At 41.2% G+C, this 16,462-nt stretch overlaps 1 protein-coding gene across 1 annotated transcript in view; it reads left to right on the top strand.

The window, feature by feature from the left end:
* Nucleotides 1-16,462, top strand: part of PRKCH (protein kinase C eta) — a 119,245-nt gene that overhangs the window by 82,401 nt on the left and 20,382 nt on the right. The window lies entirely within an intron of this gene.

Genomic DNA, 16,462 nt, shown 5'->3' with positions numbered 1-16,462 from the left:
CGCGCGGCCTAAACTGACAGCTTTCAGCTGGATGTGCTCTGTGTGCTCCCTCTGGCACATGTGCCATAGGTTCGCCATCAAGGTCCTATAGAATAATCTCTACAAATAAAGTTTCATACACTTTAGTCAGATATCTGGATTATCTGTCATATCTTTGTTACATCTGCATTATTTTTTTTTACCAAAGTATGCAAAATGTCTGTTACTACTGGAACTGTGCACGAACTGCCTTAAAGGGGAACTCTGCTTAGTACAATCTTAGTGCTGTGCACTCCCATCTGATGTAACACACGTGTAATATATGCTTCTGCATCTAATGCTGTACTCAATGGTTTGTGAGGGGAAAAAAAAAAAGTTTCTGCTTGGTTTTAATACTTGTATGAACCAGTTTTTCGTATTGTCTAGTGGAAACCAGAAGAATAGTTTGAGTCATACAATGTGTGTAACTCAAGACAACTATGGAAAACACAGTGTTGCAACCGCCTGAAATTCTTGGGCCAGAAAATACACGTGATTGTTTAAGTCCAATAGACACAATAGTAAGATAAAATTCTAACTTCTGTCACGTTACCCTCTTGCAGCCCAATTCTTACTGGACAATCCCACTACTCTATAGTTATATGGTCTTTGCCTGTGCGGTCTACATTAGCCATTCTGCACATTTAGGTTATCTTCTTTTCAGATTTATTTTTCCTCCTTCTTCACAATTCTACAATCCTGGCAGGAATTACAAGGAGCTAAAGACTCTGGGTGGAGTTTCCTCCAGGGAAGGATACAATTACTCGGTTGTGTAGAGAACCTGTGCTGTCATGTGAACAATAAAAAGTGGGAAAATGAAACAGGCACATCGATGTTTATAATCCTCCAACACTTAGAACTGGAAAAACACAGATGGAAGGCTTGGTTCATGCTCTATGAAGTGAGGCGGTCAATAAAATGTGGTCAGTGGTCCAGTGGAGTCAGTATTAAGCAAAGATATTTTCCTAGACGTTCATTCTAGTGTTCAGTGGCAAGCCCACATTCAGACCCCAGACAACTGGACATTGGCAGCAGGTCATTAATGGGCTCACACTCCAAATGGTTAAGGGTGTGAAACTGTTAACCTAGACCAGTGATGGCGAACCTATGGCACGCGTGTGGGAGGAGGCTACTGTGGACCTTTCATGCTGTGTGGGAGGAGGCTACTGTGGACCTTTCATGCTGTGTGGGAGGAGGCTACTGTGGACCTTTCATGCTGTTTGGGAGGGGGCTACTGTGGACCTTTTATGCTGTGTGGGAGGGGTCTACTGTGGATCTTTCATGTTGTGTGGGAGGGGGCTACTGTGGACCATTTCATGTTGTGTGGGAGGGGGCTACCGTGGACATTTCATGCTGTGTGGGAGTGGGCTACTGTGGATCTTTCATGCTGTGTGAAAGGGGGCTACTGTGGATCATTTCATGCTGTGTGGGAGGGGGCTATTGTGTAGTATACAGGTATAATTTAGCACTAGCTGCTGTAAAACTACAACTCCCAGCATGCTCAAATTCACTTTTATGGGTGTTTCAAAAACTGCAGAACAAGTTTGCATGCTGGGAATTGTAGTTTCAACTCAGCTGGAGTGCCCGAGATTGCAGACCTCTTCTTTGACACAAGGGAAATAGCAGCAGTCCAGCTTGCACAATGCCACCTGATTGAGAAAATGGATTCTGATCATTTACATTGACACCTATCCACACTCAACGACAAAACTAGCATGACCACCATTGGCTACATTTTTTTGTAATCGGATTGTTGTGAAATAGCATTGCACATTGTAAAATGCACCTGGCACAATTGTATATTGTGTATATTATGAATTCCATTAGGAAGAGTTTGATGACACTCGTATCTGCACAACTAGGCACCTATTCCTGTTCCTTGAAATGAACAACAATATTAAAATAATGGGAGTGTCGGATCTGTCACATGACAATACGGGCACCAGATGGACCCCTTTGATAGGATATAGGTTCCTGTCATTATGTCTGGCATATTATAGACAATAGTTGTCTTGGCCATTTCTGCTAAAATGTGTGACACTGGCTGATACTGGAGCATCCAAAGCAGCCTTAAGAGCTACAGAAAGTGGATTTTATAATATGTTCTCATTGCTTTATTAAGCTTAGTCGTAGCGGAGTGCATTGTAACTAGCATTTAGTGGCCATTTTAGCTTACCTTTTCACTCCTTACAACATGTTCTGTCCTGCCAGATATGAAACAAAAGACGAAAGTTCCAACTTGTAGCTTACCATGGCTATAACCCAGACAGTCATTTATCATCTACATTTCATTCACTTAATCTTCAGCTTTACCTATTTACATTAAGGGCGTAAAGCCTGGCAAGCATACCCTACAGACCAGCCAAACTGGCTCATAGCCACCCTTATATTTTATTTTACAGGGTTGGTACACTAATGTTATCTAGTGTCAGGGGTCTGTCCTGAGGGGTCAATAGTTCTAATGTAAGTAAGTCTGTCAAAACTTGGGTTGTCATTCTACTACAAACTCTCCCTGATATTATTCTCCTTCAGTGTTCTTGCATTACATTTATGAACCAAAATACAGCTCGACCAAGATGGCTCATCATTCATGTGTGTCAACATGTATCCGTGTTAATGGGTTAAACCTATTCATATCTGCATATCTCAAGACATAGTAATAGAACAATAAAACAATGAGTTGTGTGAGGGAGTGATCAAGGAACTCTCCTTCACTAGCTGGTGATAGTGTGCCATGAACTATTACTGTTAGACCATAGTGCATAGTGAGTGACTCTACGAGTCTCAGTTTGGAGATCCATTGTGGTCACCCACATATTGCAACGTCTTGCTGTAAAGCAACAACCTGAAACACATTCATGCTGTCTACACAACTGCCAAATTAATTACAATAGAGGAAAAGGGCAGGACGGCGCTCACAGGTCCAATAGATTTTATTAATAAGAAGAATTAAAAATGAATTACAATGGGAAACATAATTATGGTGTTCATAGACAACCACATGGGAATACGGGGTGTAACGGGGTGTATTGTCTCCGATTTTTCTTCCCACAGTTGAAAATATACCAATAAAGAAGTCTTATTATAGTCTGTTCTGCCACTGTTTAAACTGGTAGACGCCTCGCCACCAATGTCAATGCCTTACCTATGTCATACCCCTCCCCTCTTCCCAAAAATTTAAAGGGAAATGTTGTTCAATCTGCAGGCATCATGTTATAGAGCAGGAAGAGCTGAGATTGATGGGAAAATCTCTGCACTATGTTGAGAAGTTAAGCAGGCGGTCCTATCAGTGATCGACAGCTATCTCTGTGTGCACAGTAGTAGAGGTGAGGCTGTCAAACACCAATAGGGCCGTCTCCTTGACTTCACAAAGCAGATATTTCAATGGATTAATGACGTGTTATTTTTTCACATGTCAAGTCTTTTCCCACAAAACAATATATCTATCTGCTCAGCTCTTGCTGCTCTATGACATGCTACCTGCAGATTGCACTTAATTTTAATGGTGACCATTTCCCTTTAAGCTACAGTAAATGGTATTGTTTCTCAACTGATCACATCAGAAAAAGGTAACCATACTGTGATCACTCCGATCAGTACCTTCTCACATGACCTCACATTAAAGTCATTGTCATAGGATATAAGAAATTGCCAGAAAAATTCACAAATTAGAGGGCAGTACTTCTGAAGATGAATACAAACCTCCTAGATCCTTCAGAATCAGTGTGTGTGTGTGTGTGTGTGTGTGTGTATATATATATATATATATATATATATATATATATATATATACACACACAGTATACCATGTTACATATATCAGCAACGATGACTCTTATCCAACCAGTTTTCCAATTTGAGAGAAGATTTTCAAGGGGTTATCTGACCCTCCAAGTCAAATTTTTATATTGCACACAGAATAGGCCAACAGTATGTAACATGTCCGGTCCCAGATTGGGACCCCCACACAGATCACCTGTTATAGCAGCCTCCAGGTGCCGGAAGTTGCTAATAGACGGGTGGCACCGCAGTCCTCACCGCTCCTATACAAGCAATGGGAGCGGCGGCTACTTCAGTTCACTGGAAACACTGCAACTCAGTGGACATGGCTTCTGCACTGTATTTGTATAGGAACAGTCCTGCGCATACCGCCCATCCACTAGCAGCTCAGACACATGAGTGACATGTCAGAAATGTTCAGAAGTTCCAGGGGCCCTTTAATTAATCTGGCATTGTGCCATGTTGTTGGCTTTCAGTGATTGATGCTTCAGCCCTACAGTGCTTGGCAGAGGGAAGTTTCCAATATGTTCCTGTAACATGGCACAAAATATTCTCTTCCCACATCACACATTTATAATCTCTCCTCATGGAATAGACAATGCTGTATTCTCACTGTTACAATAATAAAGTGGATTAAAGGGAATTTCAAGTAATATTTATTTGCAATTTTCTGCTTCAGTCTCTTACCATTTTCAAAATCTATCTGCCGCACAGACCTTTTCACAGCTGAGAACTTGTTACAGTTGTATCCAGGCTGCCCTATCTGAGCTAAATACACCAGTAATGGCACAAACCTCTTCTGTTCTGATAGTTTGCTACAATGTATTTGTGCAGGTATAATGTATCGGCCTGGAGCACAGGTTAGGTTACAGAGGGGTTCATATTGGAAATGTCATCTAATTGTATCATCCATGTTTACTGCAAGCACTGGGGTAAACTCATTTGTATTTCCCAGGCTTGAGACTATGGGGTGGCATCTTCCAGCTCCCATAGACATTAACTTATCAGTGTTTTCCCATTTAAAGGTTATGTCTATGGCAGGTTACATTACATTATTATACATTGTACAGCAGCTTTTCCTGGTTTTTAAAAATATAGATTTATTTATATTTTAAGCCAAATTAGAAAGTGGTTAATAAGATTTATTTTTACTCTGGAGGCAACCTGTTTCTCCTGAGCTGGCGCTGCAGAATACAATTTTAAGTACTTGGCTTTTCTAAGGTCCCCACCTGATCCTGGGGACTTGGCTGTCTTGTATCATGATATTGTAGAGGGTCCCTTCTAAACAGAGAACATTAGTCCAAACCCTTAACAGCTTGTGCAATGTATTGCACCCCACAGAAAGAGTGGGCTGTAGGTCAGTAAAGTGTCAATGAGCATGCACATAGCTGATGGCAAGCTGTGTACTCCCTGTACTATTCTGATGACCTGAAGCGCTTTTGTGTAAAGGGCCAACAACTGCACAGTCCTCATATCTATGGTGTGTGTTTGTGATGTCACTCAGTGAGAGAACACAGAGTACTTAAAAAGTTGTATGTTCCTATCCTAGAATAGTATTCCCCTACTCTGAACATAGAGCTGCTACAAGCCAGCTCAGGTCAGGACCATGTGAATCTGATAGTGGGGGAGGGGAGCATGCACCCAAACTAGTTTAGTAAAGGAAATGAATCACTGATATTATTACATCATAGCGGTGAGTTCTGCTGATCTCCAATACATATTACACCATCTGTTTAATAGTCATAGTTATACATTAATCTGGATATCCAGATGCACCAGTCAAGCAGTTGGGATATTTGACTTGCCAAGGTGACCTCTCTTAATGCCAGACATGGGATTTTGTAGACTAGAGAACAGCAGATGCATGATTTATGATATTCATACATGGCAATAGCATGCTATGAATGCCACTCACATGATAGAATTATGTAAGGCGTTCACTAAACAAATAGAAAGCTCCAGCTAAGGATCAGAGCTATGCTGTTTACCATGCTGTTATAGGGGTTGTCCTGTTCAGAAATCCTATGACCTGTTGAGTGTGTTTATAGAGGGAAGTCTCCTGTTTATGATCCTCATCTCTTGCCTATAGTGGCGAGCTAATACAAAGAGTGCCGCTCTCTTTCTGGACGTCCAGTCCTCTATCATATAGATAGCCTTAGTGATATGACTAGCTGCTGTGTTTTCCTCTCTTGTGTTGCTGCAGGAGCTTTCAACCCTTACTTACCAGGATTCCTACAGTTTATCAGCTGATCTCTGCAGGTCCCAGCTCAGAACACTTTTGGGATTTTTTCCTAAATATCTTTTGAGTTTTTTGTACAATCCACAAAATGGCAAAGTAATAAAAGGAGTACTATGATACGAAGTAAACCCTTAACAATAAAGATTTGGTTTGTGGAAAGATAAGGATAGGGTTTAGGGAGTTGTGGGATAAACAAACATGGAGAATAAAAATTAGTTTGTCAAGGGACTCCGTAGGGATTGTACAAAGCTGAGCGCCCCTTTATGCTTATTTAAACTTTTAAACAAGTTTTGATGTTATGGGAGTATTTCATGGAAAGTAGCTAAAACTACTATCTGTCCCATCTGTATTACTTCTTTTGGAGTATGGGGGTGTACAGGCTCTAGTATTATGCAGTGAAGATGAAGTGGTTAGGAGGATGGGGATATGGGGTTGGTCACTATTATAGCCACAGGTGGCATTAAAGAGTTGCCAAAATGGTGGCGTAGATTTTTAGTTCCCCTTTTGTTTTTCTTGCTTAAGGCTCCACGCACACATCAGTGTGTCCCATATGCACACTCGGCCATGTGCATGGGGTCTTACACTACTGTTTGAGTAAATCAGGTCTTGTATATCCTTTTACCTGAGCTGATTCGTGCATTGAATGATCTTCGTATTATTATTATTATTATTATTATTATTAGCACATCCCATGTTTACATGGGGAGATGATCTATCACCAATGCTGATTTTTCACAAATCATGTGGCTAGGGTGACAAAAGGTTTGCTGGTATATCGAGCAATCTCACAGAGCCTTTTACCTGGGCTATTGGTTGGCGGCTTTCTACAAATGCATATTAGTCCATTTGTAGAGACTTGTAGAAAGCCCTTTATTCTCCAGTCACACCTAAGGAGAGATTTGAGAAGTAGCGCATGCCATGACTTAAATGGCCCGAGCCATTAAAGAACAGATAACTCAGACTGCTAAAAAATTACTAAATAATTGGGATTTCCATTTAGATATGGCAGGGTGTTCTGACGCTGAACAGGAGCAAGGGTTGATTGTAAGATCTGCGTCATCGCATCAGCCTTGATCTTACTGCACCATTTGACTATATTTTATGACTTGCTATTCAACTGTATATAGGGTTTTTGCATTTGGATGGGATTACTCTAATTCTAGTAGATTTGAGAGATGTGTATGAACTTGTCTGGTTCTGACTTTACCTATAACAGTAGCACTCCATGTCAGCTCAGTAAATCTTAAGCGTGTAGACGTCAGACTAAAACATTAAATCCTGTGAGCTTAATCAGGATATCATGACACCGTTCTTAGAAAGACGTACCTCAGATACTAGAGGACATGAATGGATGCACAGACATAATCGTCGTCAATAGATGAAAGCTCACCAGACATCTTGTCTGCTAAATACCTCTGCTTAGAAGATAAAAACCATCATTGGTAAAGGGGTAAGAGAGTCCAGATAGAAGCGACAACCGATGGCATCATTCTTGTCCATTGGTTGTGCATATTAGTGCAGCTCCGCTCAGGGACACAAAGCAGTAGTTGCTAGAAAAACAAGGGTTTTTATAAATGTGTGGGGTTTTTTGGGGGGGGTTTTTTGTGTGTTTTTGAGTTTTCAACATTATAGCAAAGACAAAAAATATAACATCAGGTAGATGGAGATTTACATTGCAAAGCAGTCAATCTACTTACCCATTATTGTTTTCCTTGATATAATATATACTTCGGTAGTCTGGTCATCTCTCTGTTGAGTCCAATATTCCAGCAAGCACATGAATGGATTTGCCAAAATATCCACATTGTACACCTGTTTAATAATCTCCAGAAGCTCCATATTCTTACACACATCACATGGAAAAGGTGGGCATTTTCCATACCAGGTCAAGGGCAGTCGCTGTGGGCCTGCATCCCTATTCTATGTGATAACTGTGTGTCCAATACACTGTGTATATAATATAATTGGGAGAATCTCTGGGCTTTGGACAGTGACCAACTCCAGTGTACCTTCGCACTGCAGAAATGGGCCTCAGGTCCAGCTTAATATTTAGTGGCTATACCTGCAACCACACCACCACCAGTTGTCTGTATAGGTTGAAATTGGCCCCTCTGGAGGATCCCACAGATTTTATCTAATCTTATAATTTGTAGCTTTTCCAATATTATACACCACTTGCTCATTTTCCCCCAAGGAATAGGACATGTTCACATTTGGCCGCTTCCTAAGGCAAAATCATATTACATACACTGACTTGGGTTTTCTGGGAGTTTCCCCAGCAAGTGAATTGATATATCAGTGTTGCGATGTTCATCTAGTGATATACAGTAAGTGTACTGTTCCTCCAGAGCCCAACATCCTCACTACAGAGATGACCCACCCCCTTGACAATAGCCAGAAGCAACAGGTCTAAAATATGTATATTTATTTTGGCTTTCTTGCTTCCAAAGAGAACAGCAGCAGATTGAGCGAATCGGCACCAATAGTTGAGACGTATCTAAAATTTGAAATTTTAGTGGATATGATTGAACCTCATAAAAGAGATTGTCCAGTTGGGTGACCCTTTTCTCAAAAAGAGATTTCCCAGGGGATAAGTTTAGGACAGGTTGTACAACTACTAGTACTCCCCCAGTTCAGTATCCTGAACTGGACAATATTCATCCTGAACACACATGTCCTGTTGACCAAAGACTTGCTTTGTACCTAGCTACTATTTTGCTGCATTTTTTTTTTAAGTAGTCTAGAGTGAATCTAGCAGGAGGGATAAATATAAGAGCTTCCTATATATATAATATTCCTATGAAGCCATTCTTGACTTTGACTCTAAAAACCACAGTAAAATCTGCAACAAAAAAGTTGCTTTTCCACAACATGGGGCCTTAGCCTAAGTGTCACAGGTTGTGTTTGACATTATGGTTCAGCCCTATTCCTTAATGAGCATGTGCAGTGCTGTTTGTGCAACAAAGTAGCCATGTTTGAAGATCAGAATATTTTGCACTGATGTAGACGAAAGGTCTACAACAGAGGAAATGTGCTTGTTCTAAATAAGCTAACGGCATGTGACGTTGGCCCCCAGACCTGATACGTAGGTGACATTTATTCAGAAATCCCCTTACATTTTTGGCACGTCTTGTTGTATACTTGGTAAGTGACATGTATTCCTCTGAGTTCTGAGAAGTGGATTGTATCATTCGATCACTCTGATGCCACTCCGACTTTACTTCTTGGGTTTTGATGTATTTAACTAAACTTTGTCATGTCATATGAACAGATCTGGCACCCAAAGCTGTCACTTCCTTACTGAGAAGGCCGAGCCCCCAAAGTTTATCAGAGGTTAGAGTCTACAGTAGTTTATTATGTGGTTTGGCAAAGACCGGATGTAGCTTCTTATTGCTAAAATGTCTCAATATGTGTCTGGGGAACTAGAGTAAGAAGATAGACCTCATATTACGAGCCTGCTTAGACTGTCAGTAAGGGTTCTGTAGATGCCTCTCATCATGCCCTGAGAAGCTGGAGGCTGCCGCTATCTTCATTTTCATCCTGACTTGTAGTTGTGCAGTATTTTGTTATAGACCTTTGCAACTGACATTCTTTTGAGTTCTTTCTATATATTGATTAAAAAGAATAAATCTGTAGGTATTTTTTGCTATTTTTTTTCTTTGCTCTGATATAAATGGCCTCAATTACAACTCCCACAAGTGTTTTCACACACTTATGTTGTGTCCATTTCACTGGCACTACTAGGCAAGTTTCCTTTCGGACTCTGGGTAAGGCCTGGTTCACATCTGCATTCGGTATTCCGAACGGGGATAGAATATCGAACGCAATAAAAAAAAACAAAAAAACGGTGAGCAATGAAAGCACATGGACTATAATGGGGTCCGTGTGTTTTCCACACGGCGTCCGCACAGAACATGCGGAAAGAAAAGTACTTCATGAACTACTTTCCGCATGCCTCGTGCAATCAACATATGGAAAACACATGGACACTATTAAGTCTATGGGGTCCATGTGCTTTCTTAAGCTCACTGCTTGTCAGGGCGTTCAGTATTCCGTTCGGGGGTCCCCATGTGGACTCCCCAAATGGAATACCGAGCGCAGATGTTAACCAGGCCTAAGCTGCGAGAGATTTTATTTCTGTCCTAGACTTTCCCAATACTGGCTGCTGCTAGCTTCTGATGGACTTTAGTATTTCAGAGCAGCTACCTTGGTAGGCTTCCCTGCTCCTGACCCAGTGGCGTAATTACCAGGGGAAGCAACGGAGGCAGCTAACACAGGGCCCGGGACATTAGCGGGTCCGGCGACAGCCGCTACCGCTGCATTTTTTTAAAATTTTTAATAGGTTGTTACCGGCTCGAGTTACTCCAGCCAGTAACGGGCCCTACTTACTTACTGATCCTGGCAGGGGCCAGGATCAGTAAGTGACACCGTGGGCCCCGCAAACATCATTATTATACTCGGGGGACTTTTCAGACCCCCGAGTATAATGATCAGAGGCCTAGGAGAGGTAAGCGAACATAACAAACAGTGTTACTTACCCTCCACGCTACGGGGCCTACTTGTGTGACGTCTCAGACGTCAAATGATCGGGGCCTGCGTCCTTATGCGTCGCGACGCAGGCCCCCGGTTGCATGACATCCCTGACATCATTGAAGATGGCCAACAGCGGTGAGCGCAGGGATAGGTAAATAACAGTGTTTATGTTTGTATCCCCCCTCTCGGTCATTGTGGGTGTCCACAATGGAGCATAATACTGGGTGATGGGGCCACTATGGGGCATAATCCTGGGTGATGGGGCCACTATGGGGCATAATACTGAGTGAAAGGGCCACTATGGGGTGTGATGCTGTGTGCAGGGGCAACTATGGGGCATAATAGTGCGCGCAGGAATGCGGGGGGGAGAGTTGGTTGGGGTCTTTGGCGTCGGTCGGGGGGGGCCCCATGTCAAAGGTTCGCCACGGGGCCCCGCCATTCCTAGTTACGCCCCTGTCCTGACCTTAATGTGACAACATACCTGCGAATTATTGGGAGTGTCCCAAGGAAATTCCACCCAGTGTTTTACTAGTTTAAGGTCCTTATCTCCAACTAACATAACTTTCTAGGTAACATATTGGTGACTTTGAAGGAATGCTGCTCAGCTCTGCATGGGGTTTCCTCATACTGTGAAGACAATATGGTAGGAATGACAGGACAACAATGCTATGTTTTTAATAGAGATGTATGCTTCTGTTCAGTGATTTTCTTTGTTAGTAACCTAAACAGCTCAGAACTTGATGTTTTCTCTGTTAACTTATTGAGAGAATCACAGCATTACTGGGGTTTAGTGGTTATGAAAACGGTCATCTTATCCTATAAATTCACAACCAGTTATGAGATTCTAGTAATATATGGACCAGACAGAAACTGTACACATACACTGTGTGCCACCTATACACATAAGACACCTTAACAACTTGAGCAGCTTCATATGAGATTTACTAGGGTAAATGTTTACTTGCACAACATAATGTTTTTGAGCCTCCCGAGTGAAGAGAGAGTAATTTGGGGGCAGCTAAATTTTGGCTCCAATTTTTTTAGTGGAAAAAAGTTTGTGAAATTTTGGAGACTTTAAAGGTGTCAAAATGGCTCATCTGAATGTACATCTTTACAGTCTAAATATTGAAGGGTTAGTAAATCTGCACCAATGTCTTTTCTTTCTTTTTTGATTTTAAGCTTCACTGGTCACTAGTGTTTACTTCCTAGCCATGTGCTCAGATTGATGCAATTCAATGCAATCCGTACAGTTAGTTTCCATTTACTTTTTCCTCTTGGTTCGAGACTTCTTGAGATGAGCGTAAGATAACCAGGTATTAGGGCTAGTTCACACGGGGTTCCACGTGAACATATTCCATCACGGCTGCAGTACACTGGCATCCCATTGCGACTTTCCGCTCCAGATTAGGCCCAAATGAATGGCCTAGTCCAGAGGATAGTGTCGCAAGGCAGACACCGCCGCAGCTGAATCAGCTGCGGAATCTTCCTGAAGGAAGGGCAGCTCGCTTTTTTTTTTTTATCCGGCAAGCGGGAACAAACTGCTTGTGGAAAAAGAAAATGACCGCTCCCATTGATTTCAATGGGAGGCAGCAGGATTTTGACGTGGATTCCGCGTCAAAATCCTGACCAATTTGCCCTGTGTGAACTAGCCCTTAGAGGGGAATTTGATAAACTTGTCATGCCAGTTTTGTAGTCCATTGTTTCTTTAAAAAAAATATATATATATAGCATAGTGGAAAGAGCAGCGTGGGATCAAGGTAGGTCAGGACGAAGAAGACTTGTTAAAACACATTTGCTATAACTCATCTCAGAAAACTGATATGACTTACCGTATGTATGAAATCTCCAGCAGCCCCTTACTAGTATAGATTTCTATTGTGGTGCATGTGACATTCTGTTGTGCAGCAAGTGCACTTCACACCTGTAGTCATAATTTTAAGACTGGTGCACTAGTTTTAATAAATAGCCATTGTATTTGGCACAATTCATTATTCAACCATAGACCTTCCAACTGGCAAAACATGAAGGTGGAAAGGGCAACATCGTGGCTCTTTGGCTAGCATTGCAGCTTTGCAGCGCTGGAGTCCTGGGTTTGAATCCTGCAAGGACAACATCTGCAAGGAGCTTGTATGTTCTATTTATCTGCGTGGATTTCCTCCCATATTCCAAAGACATACTGATAGAGAAAAATGTAGAATGTGAGCCCTATATGGGGTTTACAATCTACTGTACATAGAAAAAACGTGAAGGTGGAAGAGTATGGGTACACAGAAGGGCAGGTACTGTTTATATGGACACCTGAAAAGGAACCGTTTATAGTGTCACATAGCAAAGTACTGTCTCTAAGGACACTTTGCCAAAGAAATCCATAGTGTCCTCAATAGATGATGGATTATACTAGATATGAATTCCTTCAGGTCCTCTTTCTAGGTCATTGCATCAAGGTTTTTAATTAGGTAGGAAATTGGTTTATTCCAGTGTTGTCAAATGTGTTGCCTCTGGCACGGCACCCATTGCTATATGGATTTTTGAAGTCCCCTCATGAAATCCTACATTTGGCTATACATGTTTAATAATAACCTATTTATTTGCTTCTAAACTGACATCCCACACATTTACTGTTAATGAATTACTGACATCCAGGTTTTCAGCTGCTTAAGATTTCTGTAAGACTTAGATCTATAGATGTTGGCAGGCTATTTTTGTCATTGTTACATAACTGAGTAATACTCTTAAACCCATCTCTTCTGGCTCCATCTGTGATGATTTCATTAGCTAAACCAACTGCATATCTAACACTCCATGCTGCGCTCCATTCACACAATCCTAACAGACTGCAGGCGATAACTTATTCCTACAACCAAGAGAAAAAGGAAACATAAGAATATAATTGATCCAGAATGAGAATTGCAGGAAAGACTTTCATCTCAGTCCATTGGCAGAATACATATTATTAGCTTCTATAAATGGCGCCTGTATTTTACAGAAGCTGACTGTAGGACAACAATGGGGAATCTGATACGTATTTGCTAATGATTGATAATGTAATTCCCCTGTGTAATGGGTCATGTATGTGTGAGACCTTGTCAGTCTGCTCCACATTGTAGTCTTAGTTGTGGCCCGGGAAATAACCCTGATGTAGTTATATTTAGTGCAGGCTCAAGAATACACTTTCACTTGTAGGAAACCGGTATTTTACTCTCTCAGTGGTAACTGAACAAAACATTGATTCTATTCAAGGTGTGATATACTGTAGCTGCGTGTGTGTGTGTGTGTGTGTATATATATATATATATATATATATATATATATATATATATATGCGCTCTAGATGCACGGTAAAGTTGTGAAAAATAATCGTAAGACCAGTTGGATGCTGACAGCCCGCCGCCTCATATATCAGCTATTAGGAGGTGACTCTGGTACGTGGTACTACATCTCAGCTCCCATTAAAGTCAGTTGTAGCTGAAATACAGTATCAGCCCCCAGTCATTATACAGAATCTGATCACCTCCTAAAAAATGGTCTAAAAATAATCAGACAGTTGTCAATACCCCATAATGGTACCAGTAGGAACTAAAATTCATCCTTAAAAACACAAGCCCTCACACAGCACTCTCAACACAGCGTAAAAAGAACTATATACATTTGATATTGCTACAATCTTATAGACTACATAAAATAAAGGTAACATGTTATGCACGGTGCACAGTACAACATTTCTACACTAAAAATGGTGAAAAAGTTATGACTTTTGGGATGTGAAAACCAAAAAAAATAGGAAATGGGTACCTTGTCATTAAAGAGGTAGTGCAGGAATGTTTTATCTATTGCTTATTCTAAAGATAGGTCCTGAATATCTAAATATCAGTGGGAGACCAGCAGCCACCCAAATCAGCAATTTAGAGATGATTCCGGTCTGTGTACTATACAGTGCATGGAGTCAGCATCAGTTGGCTCTTTGCCCCTGTATTGTGGCAGGATGCTGGTACTGCAGCTCACCTCTCTTTGACTTTAAACCCAGTATAAGACTAAGGCCCCACGGGGCATCCTTCAGTAAAAAAAAAATAGCGCTGTGGGAAAAACCGGGGTGGCAATGCATCGCAGTTCTTCCCGAGGCACTTTAGACAGAAAGTTTCCTTTGCGGACTTTGTTTCAATTCAACCTATGGGAAAACCGCCAATGTTTTCCAAAGGCAAATGTAGGCAGTGTACCAAAGGCAGATGTAGACGTGTTGTCAAGATGCCTTGGTTTTACCGTATAGGGTGACATTATTCACCTTTTATGCATTGTAGTGATATCATATCATGAGATCAGTCCATAACTTTGACAACGCTCTCATCGTGCTATTGTGTGAAGAGGACCTGTTGTCTGTCCTGACATGGCTGTTTTAGTAAACGTATATTCACAAAATATAGCAATTCTGGAGCATCTTTTCTTAATATTGTTCTGTTCCTCTCTTGTAAATATATGAGCAAATTACCCAGGGCTGTAGAGTTGGAAAGTCATACCACCAGTTTCTCTATTTTCAAAACTTGACTCTTCATAAATGGACTGACGGACACTGTAAAGAACCTCTCATTCATGAAAGAAATTGATTGACTTTGTAGAAAAATTAAATATGCAACAAACCATGCATCCAATTAATTATACAGTAATTGCTTTTTAAGTATATTGGGTTTCAGAAGTTCAACTTGAAGCTGCTGGGCCCCATTGCAAAATCTACAGTCGGACCCCTAGGCTACCATGCACCATTCATAATTATGCTGTCATTTTATGTGACCCATGGGTCCTGCAGGTACTAGAACCTATGTGTGACTGCTACTACTTCTGCACTCTGCAGTAATGAACACTTCTGCCCTTACTGAACTACATATCCCATGATGACTAGCAGTCACGAGAGACTTGAGGTAATTGGTGCTATGTGACTAAATGGCACGTTTTTTTTTTGGTGGTGTGAAAAAATGTCTCCTTGCATGAGGCAGCAATTTCATAAAACACACAGCCTTACAAAAATGAAGTAGTGTTGCTAAGGAAAAAGTGATTGATGAGAAACTGGTGAGGTGTGAAGGAGATTTTCCTGGAATGCTGCTTAAGGATGGAAAAAGGATCCTTTGTGCTTGTTCCAAGGTCAGAGCCGCGCTGTAAGCCAGTGTCTCAAGCCTTTAGCAATGGGTTTATGTCTGGGAGATGTGCCCAATATACCAGTGACCACAAACCAGAATATCACAGACTGGTATAGACTAGGATCTATTATACAAGAGGATGAGAAATGTCACATAGCTCTCTACAAGCCACCTCCGCTCCCCAGCCATCACTAAAGGGTTATTAACTCATTGCAACAAAACACGGTTTTCTTGTTTTACCTAACTCTTTACAGCTTATAGAAGTTGACGTCCAACTTTTCCAACCTCCTCAATGGATATTCTGCCTACATTGCCCACTCAAAATTGGGTGGGTTACCTTTACATGTACAGTATATAAGAAGTCTCGTAAAATGGCTTATGAAATTGTATATAAACAGATAATTTACTTCCCCTCCCTTTGCCCAAACTTCATTACTTGACACCCCCAAGATTTGTGCTCCAGGCTAGGAGCTGTATTTAGTAAAACAATATAATCCCTTTTGCCGCTATGCTATTCCCGAGGCCTTCATGGTTGATCTAACCCCTTCGGTAATGTGCTTTTAAATAGTTGCCACACTTTTTGTGTCATTGCAACTTTTGTAACCACAACAGATTTACGCACACCATTTTATTCACTGGATGTAGTCAGTATGAAAACATGAACACTTGTGGTTCCTGGATTAGATACAAAAAGACTTTTAACATATTTGTGTCTTTAGACAGATTCTTCCAAGACACTTTAACTTTGGATGGATCTTCAGTAGTT

The sequence above is a fragment of the Leptodactylus fuscus genome, chromosome 7 (genome assembly GCF_031893055.1).
Source record: "Leptodactylus fuscus isolate aLepFus1 chromosome 7, aLepFus1.hap2, whole genome shotgun sequence".
Classification (NCBI taxonomy): domain Eukaryota; kingdom Metazoa; phylum Chordata; class Amphibia; order Anura; family Leptodactylidae; genus Leptodactylus; species Leptodactylus fuscus.
The sequence above is the reverse complement of the archived record's forward strand: the minus strand, read 5'-3'. Positions and strand labels throughout refer to the sequence as shown.